General features: G+C 40.0%; 2 long non-coding RNA genes across 3 annotated transcripts; one reads left to right on the top strand and one right to left on the bottom strand.

The window, feature by feature from the left end:
- Positions 1-1,516: 1,516 nt before the first annotated feature.
- Positions 1,517-5,917, bottom strand: LOC122203658. The gene is made up of 5 exons (XR_006195284.1): positions 5,833-5,917; positions 4,914-5,034; positions 3,861-3,959; positions 3,082-3,138; positions 1,517-1,793 (listed from the first exon to the last, which is right to left on the bottom strand). It is a non-coding gene; the product is annotated as an uncharacterized LOC122203658 (long non-coding RNA).
- On the top strand, positions 5,869-8,745 carry LOC122203659. Of its 2 annotated transcripts, none has more exons than XR_006195285.1 (2): positions 5,869-5,955; positions 8,297-8,745. It is a non-coding gene; the product is annotated as an uncharacterized LOC122203659 (long non-coding RNA). The 2 variants fall into 2 exon arrangements; XR_006195286.1 differs by having other exon boundaries at positions 5,888-5,968.
- Positions 8,746-19,894: the final 11,149 nt, after the last annotated feature.

The raw sequence follows: 19,894 nt of genomic DNA, 5'->3' as shown, positions 1-19,894 counted from the left end.
TTATCCATACAAAATTACAATTCAAATTTGAGTGAATTTGTGAAGGAAGTATAGGAAATAAAGAAATGTGAAGAGCAGGAAAATATATAAGAAGCAAGATTTTTTTTTTTTTAAATAAAGTATACAGGGCATAGCTAGGCTTAAAACAACTCCGGATTATTTTGAGTATACCATTTCATTTTTTCTGCTTTTTTTATTATTATTAATTATTATTGTTATTATTTTCATCAGGGAATCTTTCAACTCTTCATGACTGACTTGGGAAGAAAAGATTAGAGATTTATATTCTCAAGGCTTGCCAAGTATAATTGAATTGATATGCTTGTATTTTTTTCAGATGCCATTACACTTTTGGTGCAATACTTTGTAAATAGACAGCTCAATCTTCTTGTCAAGTTCTGAAAGGACATATCTAAGGACTATCCAAGAAAACATTTTGGAGATTGTGCTTACTAAAAAAAAAAAAAAAAAAATGCAATCCCAGCAAAATCCCTTTAGAGCCGGACTTGATCCTGTTGTTTTCCATGGAGCACTCTCAATTTACCTGATGGTCCCGGGCAGGTTAGAACACGGCAGAAGCTGGAGCTCAGTCACAGCAAAGGCAAGCGAAACCACACATCTGTTAGGAGAGTCTGGTTTTCAACAACAGACACTTAGTTTTCTCATGTTTTAGAGTAAGCATTCATCATGAAAATGGCAAGTTGCTACGAGTAAGATAAGGTTAACTATAAAGAAGATTCTTGGACACACATTGTTTTGTTTAACTGTATCCTGACTGTCATTCTGAAGGAAGATGTTATAACATTCTTCGTTTTACAGGTAAGTAACCTGAATCTTAAAGGAAGTCAACCGATTTACCCGGTTCGCAGAGCCAGTAGATGGAGGGACTCCCAGACCCTAACCTAGGCTTCCTACTGACATACTCATTTTCTCTCAAAGTACTGACTTTATATACTGAGCCCCAGAGATGTGCTAATGCTTGATACACATTTTCCAGTTCAACCCTCAGAATCACATTATAGGGGTGCGGGAGGGTTGGTTGGTAAACAGCCCGTGCTTTTTCTGAGGGGAATTGATGCTCGGTGACTCTCAGTGACCAATGCCAAAGAAAGAATTTAAAACCATTTGGAGGGCAAAAGCAAAGCAAAACAAAACAAAATCAAAACAAAAAACCAATAATATGTATACAACCTCATCTCTAGGAAAGCTGTTTTTCCCCAGCATCAGAAGTTATTTATTTGGTTTCTCTTCATAGGAATGATGTTGGGTTGTCTGTTCTTAAAGAAGCACCACCAATCTTCTCTACTAGGACTGGAAACTAGGTCTCCAAGTCTTGCTTCCTTCTCTGGCTCTGGGTTAGAGTTTGTCAGTGACAGACACTCACAAGGGATTTAAGGGGAAGACGGAGTGGAAGCCATTCTTCTCAGGAGGTCTCGGGGGGCAGACGCAGCGGCTTCTTGGCCACACCCACGAACTCCCAGTTCTCCATCGTGGTGACCAGGCATGGAAGCTTCTACGTGTCTGTGAGCTCTGGCTTCCGTCCAGTCCCCGTGCTGTGGTCAACGGTCCTCAGGGACTGCTTCTCCAGTCCTTCAGCTACTGCCTTCCAGACTTTTACTAGCCATCTCCACTCACATCTGTGGGATCCCCAACTCCCATCTTAAATTCCTCATTCTTAAAATGCTCTAGAAATTCTATTTCCCTGACTGAACCCAGACTAACACAGGTGGAAGGTTGGTACTGGGGCCTAATCCCAAGTGCGTGATCATCAGTAAAGGTGCAGTGTTTCTCTTCTGAAAGAAACAAAGAATGGCCGCTCAGTGGAACACACTGGAAATTTTGGAAATAATGTATACTGCAGCAAGTTCACTTAATTCTACCCAGTCGACTGTGAAGGGGAGGGAATGATAGAAGGCATCAGAGAAATAATTAACATGTGCAAAGAAGCCTGTGGAAATGATAAGGTGAATGTTTACCTAATTCTTTTACCAGTCAAGTATAGTGCCCTTGGGAGGAGAGGAACGACATGTATTGGCTTTGATATAAGTGGGTTGCACACACATGTGCAAAAGGATTTTGACATCATAAGAGCAAAAATAGGAACCGTGTTCTCAGGATCGAGAAATGAGACGAAGGATATAATGTGTTGATAAGGATATTGGTAGATTATATATTGACTATATTTTTAAAAGCCTGTACTCTAGAAAATGTGCTTTACTTTTTACTGTTAACATGGCTACCATTTGTTGTGTCTATACAAGGTTTGAGCCCATTGAGTTTATAAGAAATTACGTATTTTTTTGTGTGTGATAGGTAATGTAGTACAAGCATATGAAAATAACATGTTCAGGTAAGCATATGATTTAACAGCCTGGATTGTTAAGTCGTGGATCATAAAGATAAGGTCTTAGTGCACCCCAAGGAGCAGCATATTAAAACTATATACGATGGAAAAAAACCAGTTTCTTGCGTGCAGGGTATACGAAACTCAAACATAAAATGATGGTACTGTCACTGATGCTGTCATAAAGATTAATGCAGAGGAAACCTTTTTGAAAACGAAATATGCTATTAAATGTTCATTATGAGATTCGGCCCCATCTATCAGTATCCACTAAATAAAGATTAACAGCCTTCTCTCTACTACAGATGTTACTTATTCTGTCTTGGTCTCAGATAAAAGAATCTTTATCCATAACACTGCTGCAAATTTCTCATTGAAAGGAATCAAGACAATACACAAATACATTATGTGACTCTTAACAATCTGATCGAAATAGTTACAGACAATATTTTGTTTGACACAAGTGAATACTAATTTGTGAATTCAAAATATGACTGATTTAGTATAATATCTTCAAAAGAGCAAGAAGAAAAACTAGGTCTGTAATATGGTAAATGTGTAGTGAGCCTTTCCCACAGTGTCCCAAAGGACGTATCTGGAGCCGATTCCCAGTTAAGAATGTCACTTGCGGTGACAGCAAAGGTGCCTGGTTTCAGTGTCTTTCACCTGAAATGTTCAGTCTCTTGCAATTGTCGTGAGTGGTGATGAATTGCACAAACGTCCAAGAGGAACCTTACCTGGTGGTGTTTGCCTTCACATATGTTCAACGTCATGCCAACTTTTAATGTAGAAACCTAACAAATAAAAAGAATTGTCTCAGAAAATAAAATTGTTATTGTGTTTTTATGAGACTTCTGTCCTGGCTACTGGATTTTATAGCTTCTACAATATCCACTTTCCCTTGTTGCGTGACCTTCATTTTGGCTGAAACACCATCCATTACTGGTCTGCAGTCAATTCTCAGTACCTGTACCCCTATATTCCTGTTGGGGGTGCTCATCACCCGTGTTCCTCAACACAACCACCCCCCCCCCAACTGAGGTAAACATTACTCCAAGCATTACTCAACAAGTAGTGTAGGAAACAGTTATCCCTCTAGATGGAAAATTCCATGGAGAGCAAGAGCTATGTTTTGTTTAATTACCTCCCCATATACAGTATCCAATATAGCTCCAGGAATATAGTAGGCTATCAATGTACATTTGGTGAACGAATATATATAAATGATGTGGATAAAATATTTTTGAATAATAATTGATGTTTAGTTTCTTTTCTTTCCCTCCCTTCCTTCCTTCCCTCCTTCCTTCCCTCCCTCTTTCCCTCCTTCCTTCCTTCCCTCCTTCCTTCCCTCCTTCCTTCCTTCCTGTTTTCTTGCTTTCTTCTTCATATCAAGGGCCTTGTAGCTTCCAGCATCAGGACATTTTTTCTTTTAAAATAGTCATCTTGGCAGGAGTGAGATGTGACCCATGAACTCAATGGCTCATACAAACAAACATTTCTTTCTTGCACTCCTTACACGTCAGAGGCGGCGGGTTGGGGCCTTCAGCTCCCCTCCCCATGTTTCTCATTCTGAAGCCTGTCTGGAGGATATGCTTTTGTTGAGGATATGTGGTTCCTATTGGGAAGAAAAAAAACAAGAGAATTGGAAGAAATTCAAATGACATTTTTGATGCTTCTGCTTGGTCTTGATTCATGCCACATTTGCTCACCTTCCACTGGCCCACCCTGTAACGTGGCCAGACCCAGAATCAGTGGGGAGGGACATAAAATATCTTACAAAGAAAGGGGAAGCAAATCTTTGGAAACAACAATACAATCCACCTTACCTGTCTATAAAATTGCTCCTGTAAAGTAAGTATGTTTCGGAAAGTAGCCCCCATTTTAAGTGTGACTTCCAAGGACCAGGATTTGTTATTCAAAATGCTTAGTTAAAATCGCATAAATTAGAAAGTCCTTTGGCAACAAACACTGAATTCGAGGTGTACAATTTAACTATCTGTGACCTTTGTAAGTTTCACGGTCGCCAGCCATCTCTGAATCTTCGCGTCAGGGTAGGTAAAAAACTGAACTAAAATATCTATCTTATAAAGTTTTCATGCACATTATATAATAACATGTAAAAAAAAAAGTCCAAGGGCAGCTCCAGATTTAGAGCAGCACCTCACCCCTCTTCTCCTTTCTCTAAAATGTCCTTATGCTGGAAGAAACACTTAGTTTCACTGCTTTGCCCCGTACCTGTTGGCTTCCTGAAATCTGCTTTCTCTTGGCAACTTTCACAAGAACACACCTAAGCTACGTGACATCAACTGGCTTAGATATTGACAGCTGGGGATGTGTTCTCCACCTCCAGGGCTCGGGGTTCAGCTGGTGTCTGTATCCAACCTCAGGCAATATATTATCCCAACATACAGTATTTGGTATAAATAAAGGAAGGAGTTTTGTTTTTCCTTTTTAACTCTAGAGATCTGCTAGGTCACTGTCATTCCTGCCGTCTCTTGCTGTACCCTTCAGAAGCAAGGCATTGAGAGACTTATGTAAGAATATAGTTTCTGGCAGCAGGAAACTCAACTTTTCAATTTTATTCTTGAAGAAGAATCTCTCTTCTCTCCCGCCCACATGCTTTTAAAACATCTCAGAATAAAGTTACTGTTTGTGCTGTCTTCCAACTCGAATAATCTGACAGATTGCTTCTGAAAGAAATCTTAAGTTAAATCAAAATACGAAACTTTAATTAACAAATATAAGCAATGCTGTACATATGGATTTTGCCTAAAATCATGACAATTTCCTCTGTTTGTCAGGCCCTTGGTCAAAGTCAAGAGTGTTTGTTAGTTTGACTTTGGACTGGCAACAACAAACAATAAATATTTACGGAGCTATGTAAAGTGTTACGATGTACATGTATAATTACATATGTATATTTTATACATATATAACAGTTTAGCAATAAAGTTATTTAATGGTGCTCACGGGAAACTGTCTCATTTTTGTATTTCAGAGAATATTTGTCCACTCAATCAGTCATGCCTTCATACATTAAATCGGCTTTTATAAAGTACGAGCTCTGTACTAGACTCTTCTGCTGAGACCTAGAAATGTAGGTATAATCATTCATAGTCTCATGAGGAAGACACGGAAGTAGATGATTACAGTACCATAGATTCAAGCTACATAGATATATAAGTGTACTTATATTTATATTGCATAATATAGTAAATATTCTCATATTATATACTCATACACACATATACATATACCTACATATATATATATATATATATATATATATATATATACACACACACACTCATAAATTGAGTATTGTGAAAGTAGTAATTCCCCGAGAAAATGAAAAATGTATGTTTCTATATGCCTGAAGTTGGCCTTTTTTTCTTTTTTTTTAAATACACATTGCCTTCTTGTGACATCGTAATGACAAACTTCCATGGCAGAGGTAAGATTCAAATCCAGTTTGCCTGGCCACGAACCCTGTGTCCCTTAAGTGGCTCGTAAGCAGGCAGTCAAAGGAAACCATTAGAGGCTGTCAAGGCCTTTCCAAGGAGAAGGGCTGCTGTCACTGGTTGTAAATGGGGAGCAGTTTGTCCCAGGAGGTGAGATGAGACAGTAAGTCGAGACCAGGTTGTCCGCTGTTCATCATGACGGTCTTGCTCAGGTTATCTTCTTGCAAATTAATATATTCACTAACTGTTCGCTCTTGCAACTCAAACTTTGCTGAGCACCATGCCACATCTGGAGAGACAATGATGAACAAAAGATCTCTGACTTTGAGAAGCTCAACATCCCTAGCAGAGAAGAAAGGCATCGAGTATTCACCCAAACCATTGCAAGACGATGGGGAGAATGAGATCAGATTCTTGGAAGGCTGATGTCAGAGAAAACACCTGTTAAGTTTAATTAGTCTGAACCAGTTGAATCTCAGTGAATATGGAAATCTCTGAATATGGAAATTATCGAAATTTCTGTCACTTGCCAGGCAGAGTTGTCCAGATCCCTTTTCAAATTAGCCATGTGCCATTAATTCCACCCTCACCCCCACCCCCACCTCTTGTCCTGTAAACAGGACAAGGGCCTTTGAATGTTTCTTTTAGTTTCAATCAGTTCAGACTACAGTTGGCCAACTTTCAACAAAGAGAATCCCTCTTTAAGTATCTTGGAAGTTTCCCTGGCTCTTCCTTTCTCAGTCACTACGTATATTATTTCCCACTAATTGCCATTGCTGACATTCAGACATTTAAATTTTCTAAGTGGACATCCTAGATTAATGCACCTTCCTTTTGATGAAGAACATTCTGACCTCAATATTGCATTGGTCCCAAACTGTCATTTCAGAGACTCAGTTTGCATTATAATAACTTCTGTTTTAACCCAAGGTCTTTGGTATTTTCTTGCCTCCTTCTTCCTCCAGACTGACTCTTGGCAATCCCTCAGGAAGTTCATTGTCTTTCCTGCATTCCGGAACATGCCTGACTTTATCAGTCTGGTGTGGCCACTCTGCTCTATTCCGCTCCCAGAAACTTGAATTCATGTATCATAGCACACCACTGCAATGACAATTTTTCTTCAGTGTATTTCAATATGTGAGACGAAGGATGGTCCTATTTGTATTTTATCACTAGAATCCAGTAAAATGGCCCATGCAGATTGTGTCCAATAAGTGTTTATGGAATTTATCAGCAAATTTCTTCCGCCCCAGTGTTAAGACAAAATTTTACTAAGTATTCTACTCATGATTCCTTGCATGTCTCTTCCAAAATTGCTCTCTTTTTGTGAATAATTATCTTACATTATGTATGAGTAGACACTTTGTCAATTAACCCATCTGAACTGCATTACCATGAGGGAGGGAGTGGTTGGGTCTATTTGTTTTTTCTGTCATAAAAGTTTCCCAAGAATTAGGTGGACACGCTGAGGTTTTTAATATCTTTCGGAATCTGGGGATTAAAGCAATATCCTTCAGGAGAAATAGCAGAGTAAATTTAAATGAAACATTCTTCCTTAAATAACTAAAGTGTTAACCAATATTAATTATACTAATTATAGTATTCATTCTATAAAGATGATTAGGGTCTTGGGGGTGATAATGAAATACGTAGTTTTAGAGAATGCGGATTTCAGGGGACAGATGAGGCAACATAGTAAAACTTTAATATAAGAGTTAGCACATTGAAGTCCTAATTCCTTATTAACTTCTATTTTCTTTAACTCCTTAAATTGTTAAGCTAATTTATTTTGTATTTTGGCGACTTATTTATGGACAAATGGAACTGTAATAGACATAGAGATAACTTCTTATCTTTTTTCTTCTTTTTTTACTTGAGAGAGAGAGAGAGAGAGAGAGCATGAGCAGAGGGAGGGGCAGAGAGAGAGAGAGAGAGAGAGAGAGAATCTTAAGCCTTCTCTACTACCAACGTGGAGCCCAACGGGGGCTGGATCCCATGAACCTGGGATCATGACCTGAGCCAAAATCAAGAGCTGGACACAACCGACTGAGCCTCCCAGGTGCCCTGGTATAAAGGTTACTACTTTCTTTAGCACGAGTAAAAGAGCAGTGATCACTTTTAATTAATTTACACTGGGAAGCATAGTTTTCTTGTATTGATCATTTATTATCACTTCCATTTCACACTTTTTCATTTGTACCCCATCACGGCTTTCCCACGACCAAACAAAATGCTGTGGTCCCGAGACTGCGATCCTCAGGGTTAACCCATATTACTACCACAGATATTTCATGTACATTTCTATATATGAAATATATATAGATCACCTGGAGGGTTACCGCAGGTACTGTTACCAATATTCTGTTACAAGTGATTGGAGTGATCTGATGGCTAAACCTGCCTATGAGTGACTCTAATTAGTTACCATCAAGGTGGCGCTCAGTATTGTCTAGACATAAACTGCCATTTTTACATTTCTTTTGTTTTTCAGTCTTTGCCCAAACCTCACTCCCTTCTCGGTCTTCTCTGTGAATGACAATAACTGGAAGCAAAGGGGAGAAAGTCTCTACCATCTAATTAAAGGAAACTACATCAAATGACGTACACAGCATAAAGTAACCCGGGAGTCATCTGGTGCAAGCCACTGGCCTTCCAGATGAGAAACTGAAAGCCGGGAAATTTCAATTACTTCCCGAAGCTCTTTCAACAGATCAGAGAATACGACCTCGTCCTTCCAATCGCCAGTTCAGTGCTGTTTGCAGAATGCCCCGCACAGACTATTGAGTGAACTGTGTCAGGAAGAAACAAGATAGACCTAATGCATCTGCAAAGCAGATTTCACTTTCTGAGACAGTATTTCAGTCGATACTAACGACATCGGAAGGGGGAAAACATTGTCTCTTTAAAAAAGAAAAAAGAAATACCAGGTCTCTTCAGTCAGAATGTTGTGGAATTTAATGATTTCTTGAAATACGCTGTAGGTGGAGAACCCGGAGGGGGCCAGAGGTAAAGAAAGTTGCAGCCACGTTGGCATACTAATTACCAAACCGGTTGACACAGAGCCTTAGGTATCGCTATTGTCACAGCAGATAAAACACATCCTTTTGGCTTGTGAAGGTTTTGGAGTCCTTTCATGAAGCCAGATGGGTTCTAATGAATGCGGTAACGGCACAGGCCTACGTCTTTTTATTCCTAACTGGCAGCCTGAGATCCATTTGGGATTTACCTAATGAGTCTACCCCGGGAAACTACCCTTTGCATTAATTAGCTCTATGGGCTGAACAGGGGGAACACGCAGAGGGCTGTTAAAATTGAGGAGACAATGACAAACTCTCAGTTCTTTGGACCCGTAGCCTTTTTAAATCTGAAAATTGTTTTTATACAAAGGAATGATATTCCCGGCACCCTGGAGAGTTGCCCAGCCTTGAGAGTGTGGCCAAGAACATTCCCCCTTTTTCTTCATGACAGGATCTCAGTTTTGTTTGCAGCACCCGTGAGCCCCATGAAGTGTTCACCTCCTCGCGTAGGCGGGGCCACGTGAACGAGCTCTAGTCAATGACGCCCAGGTATGTCTGCTGAGTGTGGCTTCTGCGGACGCCATGTTTTGGGGGCCAAAAAGGAATCAAGTCACTCTTTGCTTTTACTCGCTTCTGTCCGTTTGGACGGTAGACATAGTGAAGGTGAAGCGTTTATTTGGATTTTATAAGGAAGAAGTCTCCATGATGAGGATGGCCGAGCAGAAAAATACACAGGGTCCAAGACAGGTTGGCCTCACGTACGCATGTACCTCTCTGGGCTGGCCACTGACATTAAAAATCCCAGTCCCTATTTGGCTAATCACTGATATCCCAAGCCCCAGGGGGGTTGAAGTGGTCTCTAAAATGTTTTTGTCAGGGCGCCTGGGTGGCTCAGTCGGTTAAGCGGCCGACTTCGGCTCAGGTCATGATCTCACGGTCCGTGAGTTCAAGCCCCGCGTCGGGCTCTGTGCTGACAGCTCAGAGCCTGGAGCCTGTTTCAGATTCTGTGTCTCCCTCTCTCTGACCCTCCCCCGTTCATGCTCTGTCTCTCTCTGTCTCAAAACTAAATAAACGTTAAAAAAAAATTTTTTTTTAAAAATAAAAAAAATAAAATGTTTTTGTCAATTAAGTAAAGGAAAGACTTAGACTTTAAGAGTCACCTTTGCTTGCACGACATGAGTTTGCTTCTTTTCCTGAAAAGATAGGGGAAAAAAGCCCAGCCTCTCACTCTTGACCGGCATACCCACAGTCTACTCACACAGAGCATTTGTGTGCCCCAAACACCCAAGGATCATAGGAAAGGTTGCCTGCCGTTCAACCCCAATACACAGTCAAAATCACTTAGTAGAAAATTTTTTTTAACATTTATTTATTTTTGAGAGACAGAGAGACAGAGAACAAGCAGGGGAGGAACACAGAGAGAGGGAGACACAGAATTCAAAGCAGGCTCCAGGCTCTGAGCTGTCAGCACAGACGGACGTGGGGCTCGAACCCCACCAACTGGGAGATCATGACCTAGCCGAAGTCAGTTGCTTAACCGACTGAGCCACCCAGGCGCCCCTAAAATCACATAGTAGAAATTTTTAATTTGGTGCGCCTTTCTGGACCCTGCAAAAATAGACATTTTCTTGACAATTTTTCCATGTGATGCCTAGGGTCCTAGCCCCTCTCTGAATCTTCTCTGCAGTCCTCAAGTGCCACTTTTATGTTTTTATGTAACTTCTGTTTGAAACTTAAAGCAATTCTCTCTTTTTTATCTCCCCAGCAATAGTCTGACTTTTTCTTTTGAGGCCATCATACCAATACAAAGCCTGACTTTCTTCCTCAACCATGTTTTAAAGTATTTTGTATTTGTTTGCTCATATTTTTTTAGAAAACTTTTTATGTTGTTTTGCGAAGAAGAATATCGGTGTCGGTTATTAAAACATATGGATTGCTTTCACTTTGCTGTAAGTAAAGGAAGAAACGATGTAGGTGTCCATACTGATGTGGACTTACGTCTAGTTTTATATTTATAAAAATGACCATCTATGTGGGCGCTATTAATTAAATTTCTACTTCGGAGGGCAGATAGAGTCTTTAGAAATGTCTTCGGAAACATCAGCCGACTCTCAGAAGCTGTTGAAGGGGCAGCTAGTGTTGCAAAGTGGGAAAATCAGACGGTCTGGCAGGCACTTTGGCGTTCTGTAACCATTTCTATGTCTGCATCTCCCTGAGTTTCCATCTATTAAATAGAAATAAGACACTGCGGTCATCATGTGGCTTTGAAGATTAATGGTACTGTGAATATAGGCTACATGAGACAAGAATTGCTGGGAAATGGTAGAGTCCTTGATTTTCTGTTGAGAAAGAAAACCCATCTTAATGTGTAGATTGCAGACTCCATAATTTTTTTTAACCAAAAGTTGATCTGAGTTTTCCTAATGGCGGTTTGCCTTAGATTTCTTCTCAGTATCTATTCTATTGAGTGTTAATTCAGGCAATGAGCTCATTATCCCAGATAGGAGCACGTTACTATCTGGTGATTACAGCCCATGACACAACAGGCAATGAGTACTCTACAATCAACTCAAAATAGGCTTTTCTGGCATGGCAAATGCCTCACACAACGGGCCACCGGCAGCACCCCCTGCAGTGTGGCCCAGGATGACTCACTTTCAAGTATTTCCTTTTTTTTTGCAAGCCAAATCGTCTGCACATAGTTAACGTGAGAGAAAACGGGTGGAAAGAGGTGGTTAGTGTTGGAGCTTGGAATACAGCTGAAGATCATGACCCGAAATTAGCCCTCACCAGCCCACAGAGAGACCAAGGAGAAAACCAGGGAGGTTTCCTGTTTAGATTCCAGAGCGTATACAAGCATGTGGTGTGAATACCTATTACTCGATCCCTCTGGGAGGGTTGAGCTTTTATACTTTAGAATCGGCGTCAAGACCATGTTGAGAATACAGAAAGGAGAAATACATTTGCCTTCTCCTGTTTCTTTGCCAGAAACCACACTATCAAATAATACATAAGAATAGGGAAATGTTTGTGATGCCTTTTAATTTCTATGACAAAGAAAATGCCAGTTTCAGCATGAAATTCTTATATACCTCTCTGACTAGGTAAGATTTTTTTTTTCCTTCACTATCCAATTATTTTGGCATGAGATATAGAGTTGTCTGTATCTGAGGGGTGGATATTGCTCTAGGAAACGATTTTGGATTGAAAACGTCCTTGATGTAAGTAACTCACATCTCTGTGTTCTTATTAGAGCTCTGTTCACCATGCAGGTTGTCTCTTTCCAATCCCAGAAAAACACGCCGAAACGACATACAGAAAATATAGCGAAATATATGAACACCATTTATTATTTCATGACTAATTTCCTAAAAGCTGTACTTTACAGTCATGTGTTAGGTGAAATCAAATAATGCAACGTTGTGCAGATATAACTGATCTCTTTTTGAGTCAGGAACTCCTGATGGCACTTTTACCAAAATGACTTTTATAATATTTAAAGCCTACGTTGTAAGATACGATAAAAAATGTATTGGCATAGTTTATTGATCTCTTTAAAGTATTAGGTGTGAGACTTTCATAGATCTTTAAACAATATATTTTTAGGAGGGTTGAAATTGAGTTATTACTTAAATATACTTGAATATAAAAAATAGTACGATCGTTCAAGTGTTTTTTCTAATAGCTACAGTTTATTAAGTGCTTCCTCTATAACAGGAATTGTGCTCATTGAGTTATAGGAATTCTCCTATCTGACACTCACTGCAACCCTGTGAAATGAGTATTATTGTTTTTCCCATTTTAAAGATCAAGGTTCTGAAGCTTAAAGAGATTGAGAGTCTTGCCAAAGGCAAGTTGACTGGGTTGGACCCGTACCTGTTTAACAACAAAGCTTGCATTATTAATGATATGGATGTTCTTCTAAAACATTCTGCCAATGTTTATATCCTTATTTCTTTTCAATACAAGACTTTTATCTCTAGGCTTCCAGCGAATACTCTTAAGATTTTAAAAATAGATTCTGGGGGCACCTAGATGGCTTAGTCAGTTAAACATCCAACTCTTGATTTCAGGTCAGGTTCTTGATCTCACGGATCGGTTCATGAGTTCAGGTCCCAAGTCAGCACAGGGCCTGCTTGGGATTCTCTGTCTCCCTCTCTCTCTGCCCCTCCCCCACTGGATTGCCCACTCTGGCTCACTCTCTGTCTCTGTCTCAAAAATAAATAAACATTAAAAAATAAAAAAAATCGTTTCTGAAGTTTATGTAATAAGAGCATGACATTAAAGTACTTCTCTTTGGTTCAAACAATCTAATCCTACAGAGACACATCATTGACTCTGTGTTCAAAATGGCGTGCTTCATAGGACTGCCATTGTAGAATTCTTAATGTGATGAACTTGACCCTTCTGCCTTAAATCCATGCATTCCTGGTTGAAGAGAACATCCTAGGACGGGGTCTGTGATTGTAACTCTCCTCCTCTCACTTAAAAGCTGTTATGGGGCGCCTGGGTGGCGCAGTCGGTTAAGCGTCCGACTTCAGCCAGGTCACGATCTCGCGGTCCGTGAGTTCGAGCCCCGTGTCAGGCTCTGGGCTGATGGCTCGGAGCCTGGAGCCTGTTTCCGATTCTGTGTCTCCCTCTCTCTCTGCCCCTCCCCCGTTCATGCTCTGTCTCTCTCTGTCCCAAAAATAAATAAAAAACGTTGAAAAAAAAAAAAAAAGCTGTTAAGTGCCTTTGTGCCTAATGAGACATTTGGGTTTTGCATCTGGTCCTATTGGTGATTTGGGGTTTTCCGGGCTAAAAACATAGCATGAAGTTAGTAAGCCTAAAATTTAAGCTAGGCTTGAAAATAACATCCTTAGGAGCCTTCAGCTTTATCACTGACTCCAGTTCCCCATCTAGAAAATGGAAACCATAATATTTAGCTGTACCACAGTGGGATGTTGTGAATGGCTAATTACAAGGATTCAGCTTATTAAAGTTGTAGATAATTGCTAAGCATCTTTTTAACCTCTGCTCTGCACTGCCAGAGGGATAGAGGCAATGAGCTAATGGGTTTCTTCCATTCTAAGTGTCTGATCATTAGAGTTTGAACATCTGCACAAGAATGTGCTTGTTGGTGAAAATCAAGCAGAATGGAACGTGTCTCTACAACAAAAGGGGCTGATGGGCTCAAAATAGGGCATCCACCTTTGAATATCCGCTCTAGTAGGTCCTACACAATCTTTCCCCTGCTTCCTGGCATCCATCTTTCATCTACTCCACATCAACCAGAACGGGCTCCTCGCTGTTCCTCAAAGGGCAAAGCCCTGCTATTTTGCCTGGTAAGCGCTTCCCCACGACGTCCACAGCGTTGGCTCGCTGACTCAAGTTCTCTGCTCACCTGTCATCCTGACAGAGATGACCTCCATGGGCTCTCCATCTCAAAAGCCCCGCTCTATTATCTTTAGCCCCTACAATCCTCCCCGGTCTTCCACCCCCAGTCTTTAGTCCGTTACCCTGCCTTATTTTTTATAGTGATCACAGTCCCTTCGCACATTATATCTGGTTGTTTGTTCTCTGTCATCTTGTTCTCTGGAGGTAAGTTCTGTGAGAACAGGGGATTTTGTATGTTTTGCTGACTACTGTATTCTCAACGCCAAAAGGGTGCTTGGAATACTTTAAGCAGTCACTAAGTGCGTGGTGACTAAGTGGATAAACGTATGGGGAATATTTCTGCATTATATATTCTTCAGTCTTTATCTCCCAAGTGTCTGTTTCCAATAATCATTAATGGGGTCTACTTTTGATTTTTTGACATTTATAAGGCAGAGGAAAATCTTATCCTTCAGGAAGTCTTGAAAGCAACTTAAAACTCCCCAAAATCAAACCCTTAATTTACTATATAAACACCAAAAGAGAGGGCAACAGAAATATGTGTCTTTGATCTAACATTAGTTTTTCATGTAGTTTTATCATCATATACATCTGAACTTATTTTAAACTTTCTGTGGCATACTGAATCTAGTGTAGACCGAGGTTCTGCAAGAACCGAGTTCCAATCTGAATAAGACATTTGCCAACTGAGTGTTGCTTGTGCTACAAATTCCGGGATAATAATGCCTACTTATCTATATTTTTCTCATGTGAGTTGGTTACATAAGGTCATTCTAAGACATCTAACAAAATTACTAATGTATATTGGGATCTAATATGTGTTAGTTTTCCTTCTTCACAGAGCAAGATACATAAATCTTTATTTACCCTGGAAACCAGGCATATGTTTCAAATATCTGTTTTTTCTCCTTTCAAAGACTGGCTACGTCACCTCTGGGTACTCTGCAGATCTTTCCGCTGTTGATGAAGCTCTGAAAAGCTCCTTCTTCAAGCTCTTACTTCTTCATTCTTATGGCTCTTTTTCTACTTTTTCAGTATTTGAACTTTATTACTTGAACTTCCTGTCCTCCAACAATCACATCAGTGTTGGTGTTTCTAAAGATTCTGTTCTTGTTCCTTCACTCCCCTTTCCATAAATGTTCTCCAAATGATTTTGTCCATTTTCTTCTTTTTACTTTAATCCACATGCTAATGATTCCCAAGCCCGGCCGTCTAAGATTCAGGCTCCTATTTTCAATCAGTGCCCGGCCAGCTCTATATTGATGATGCCTCTAATAACGTTGAAAAGTGGAAAAGTTTTTGCTGCCTAGTGAAGTTGGTCTTTTTGCCATATTTGCATGATAACTGGGTGGGGAGGAAGTAGGAAAAGGGAGAAGACAGAGCTGAGTTCTGGTTACTAGTTAATGTGGCAGCAACAAATGAGAGGAGGGGGTGACAGAAATGCCCTGACTCTCAAATATGGTGTTGGTTATCCAGACAAGTAACTTTACAGAGAAAGTGGGCAGGTGCTACTTTAAGGTAGCTTTAAGTTAACATCAACAGAGATTGATTCAAATCAAACTTGGATACGACACAACGAAAAGAACACATTATCCCCCCCCTTTTTTTTGCTTCTCAGATGCATAAACTGAGTGAAATTATATAAAGACAAGAGATAAACCAACGTGAAAAGACGTTCTGAAGATAACTAGCTGGTAATTTTTGAAAGTGTCAAAGTTGAAGAAAGGTTGAGAAAGAGACATGATTTTAAGGCATGATTTTGATCTGGATCGTTTTGCTATAAAGAATGCTGTCGAAGTCATATTTCCTTTGTAGACCTCAGTTTTTCCTTCTGCAAAATGAATAGCTTGGGCTAGTTTTCAAAAATGACAGCTGATGTTTATCAAGTGCTTAGTCTACCCTAGGTACACGCGCACACACACACACACACACAAATGCTATTGGAACAACTGGAAAAATTTGAACTGGGTCTGAGGATGATATTGTAGTAATGTCCCCATTTTTTTTCTTACTTTTAATTGGCCATATTGTGATTAGATAGGGGAAGGCCCCGATTGTAGGAAATACACACTCACTGTAATATTTGGGATGATGGACAACATGTTGGCTACTTTTTCTGAAATGGTTTTGGGGAAAAAAAGATGTTTGTCCTGTACTTGCAATTTTTCTGTAAAGCTTGAGATTGTTTCAAGGTCAAAATAATTTTTAAAAATATATGGAGAGTTTTCCTAAATGTCAGATAACAATTGGAAGATAAAAGCTATATAGCAACTTAATCAGAATTATATCTCTAAATGGTTGTTCTGGCAGCTCTGTGGAAAGTATATGTGGAGAGTGGGAGAGTGGAAGGATTGTAACACTCTTGGAATGTGACTTTTGGGGAAAGATACAGTAAGGTTCCCTACTGGAAGGACACATTGCAAAATAGCCACCCATCCTCCAAGCTGAGATGGTTCCAGGCCAATCTCTCAAAGTGCATGCCTATAGAGAGAGTCCCTGAGAAATGCAAACCAGATGGAAAGCTATAGCAGCTGTCTACACAATAGGTGATAAGTGGCTGTAGGGGAAGATGACTTCCAGATATATTTTGGAAATTGAATAGATAGAAAGGCTGAAAGATTTGGTCAAGGAAAAGAGAGGACTCAAGAATGACTCATGCGGTTTTAGCCTGTAACTCCAGCAATGGCTTAGTGGGGTATCATTTATACGTGGAGAAGAGGGATGAGCAATTTGGGGAGAAAAATCAAGAATTCATATCTTGTTACGAGTAGGCAATTCACTAAAGAAGAAACTCAATGATCGACACCTACAGATTAATATCCCACTTCATTAGTATTCAGAAAGTAAACAAAACATTGAAGCGTTTTTGACCTGTGAGATAAGCAAAATCTTTTTCTTTCAAATTTGATTTCTATTATTGATGTTTTGGGTACAGAAACAGGTTCTTTTTAAACTGATAGTAGGCAGATAAATTGGAAAAGTCTGAATGGAGAGAAACTATGGCTCTAATATGAAGCCAATAATTCATGCTTTCTGAAAAAAGCAATTCTACTTTTATAAAGTCACCCAAATGAAATTACTAAGGATGTGAAAAAAATATTTAGCTTTAAAGATCGTTCCTCTAATGTAGCTTTAAATACAAAAAAAAAATATCCGCTACATTATTCCTACTATCCATATAATAGGATGCTATTCATTTGCGGTGAACAGAAGCGCTGGTCCTTTTTTCTGGAGTTTCCAGTGTGTTAATGTAAAAACTGGCCCTGAGATCCCCAGCTTTAACATCACCTGTCCCTGATAGAAGCCAGGATGAAGCGGTGAGAGAACGACTAAGAGGTGGTCCGGTTTTCCTTCAAAGGAGTCATCACCCTTTAAGGACCCCAGTAAAGATTGCCTTCTGAGTACCTGGGATGGAAAAAAAAAAAGAGGTGGGGGAGTGGAGGGAGGGGGAGAGAGAGGGAAAGAGAGATTTCTTCTTTTTACCTTCCCAAACCAAGTGCGATGGGATGCAAAAAAACGATGGACATGAAGGTTTCTGCCAACAAAACAAAAACGACAAACACCAAAAACACAGGCTAAACACCCTTCCCCCTGCAGAAAAATATCATTTGGAGGTGGCCTGCTTTCCAAAGAAACCAGGCAAGTAAGGTAAATGTGGCTGGAACCGATCCTACTGAGGGCGTCATCTTAAAAGTTTCTCCTATTGGGGGTTTGGGGGCTGGGGTGTTTTGGGGAAAAAATGTAAAACCACCACATGAGGAAGTACCCCCTATGAAGAAAAAACAAACAAACAAACAAACAAACAAACAAACAAACAAACAAACAGAATGCCAAGAATCTGGTACCAGCTAACACCAATGGTATTTGGTTTCCAAAACCTACAGAAAGGTTCAGGTACGTGATTTGGCTTTTAACACTTTTGCCTCCTTTCGTGAGTGAGGAGACGCGGACTCTATTAGGTACCCCAAATCTTAGTGGCTTAACACACCATAATCTTGTGCAGATCTGAGGGGAGGGGCTGTTCAAGTCCTGGTGGTCTTCGAGGGCCCAGGGGTCTCTCTGGAGCATCCGCAGTCAGCTCAGGGGGCCCGGTGGAAGGCTGACATCTCTCTACTAGCACCCCATTGGCTGCGCTCAGTTACATGGCCCCGCGGGAGGGAGGTGATGTGGTCCAAGGTTTCGGTGAGCTGGTCCTGCCTGCTTCCATGCTTCCTCTCTAGCTGGGCCCTGGGACCCAGAGGAGCCAGAGGCAGCACAGGGAGTTGGGGGAGAGAAAGGAACAGAAATAGGATAAAAAAGGCAAGTTCCTCTTCTCCCACTGAACCTTAGACATCACCTGGGAGCAGAGATGAGGGGGCAGACTTTGAGCTGGGTGATAACTGGATTTTTAAATAACTGAAAACAAGATAATTGTAAAAAAGAAAATTAACTGGAAAAGTTCTAATATCATCTCTATACGGAGCAGGGAGGAGAGAGCAGACAGCTTCAAGACAGAGGTTAAATAAAAAAAATTTCCTCCTTTTGAGGCACACAATTCAACCCAATTAATTAACTGGTTACATTGTTGCTTCCATATGCTGAAATATAATGCCACCATTAAAAATCATGTTGCCTATTTATATTGTATTTGCATGGAAGAACATTCTTGATGAACTATATTAGAAAACAAGTAATGTTATAAGATCATACTTTTGCAAGATAAGTGTATGGAATTTACAGTATAGGCATCAGTATATGCATATATGTGTGTATAATTTGCACACATAATTTCCATGGAAAGGATAAGACTAGTCATCTCTGGATCATGGCATTTACAGTAATCAAACATTTTTCTCTTTAGATTATGTGTTTACTAATTTTTAGGTACCTGTCATGACTTCAGGAAGGGAAGCATAAAAATAAGGATGATGTTGTGCAATAAACAGTAACAAGTGAAGTTATAAAAATATGTTTGATGTCTACCTACCACATACGCCTTGATTCTGTCTTAACTATTGTCTATATTTTATGATTTTTTTTCAGTCTTATGAACATGCGACATTAGCGATGATAATAAGTAAGCCGAAACCAATAAGGATATTTGCCTTTAGATAAATAACATTTTCCGTGAATCTTTTATCTCAACCAATCTCGTTATACATCTTTCATTTTTTATAGTTTCTCTTACTCTAGTAAACATGAAATAAGAATTGCAAGACTTATTTAATAACAGATGTTTCTGCAGTTGGAAAAAACAGCATCCTTCACAATTTTGTGTGGCAAATTTGCATTACAGGAAGTTGTGGACACCCTTTCTAGCAGTAGGGGGCACCAAGGTCTTTGCCTTGTAGCACACAGAAAGCGCCAATTCCATGGTCTTGGCCAGAGGAAAAATAGTCAGCTTTCCAAGTGTAGCCAACCCTCAGGACTCAGTAATTTTCCACACACACTTCTTCATCCAACACAAGCTCCTTCACGTGTTCTGTGGTCTGTGTTCTGCTCCCAGAGGGTTTACTGCATCAGAGTTACTGGTCTCTCAGAATAACACTAGGGGCTACTCAAATTCAAATTAGAAGTATGGCCATCTATTCACTGGCTTGGTCTTGATGTCCTTTTCTTTTTTATTGGTAGCCCAACCTGCTTTTATTTGTGTGAGTCTGTCCTACTTGTTGCACAGAGTATTGAGAGATTTTACTGGATAAGATTTAAGAAGGCTG

Source organism: Panthera leo, chromosome D3 (assembly GCF_018350215.1).
Source record: "Panthera leo isolate Ple1 chromosome D3, P.leo_Ple1_pat1.1, whole genome shotgun sequence".
In the NCBI taxonomy this organism is placed as follows: domain Eukaryota; kingdom Metazoa; phylum Chordata; class Mammalia; order Carnivora; family Felidae; genus Panthera; species Panthera leo.
Note: the sequence above shows the minus strand (reverse complement) of the source record. Positions and strands in the feature narration are given on the sequence as shown.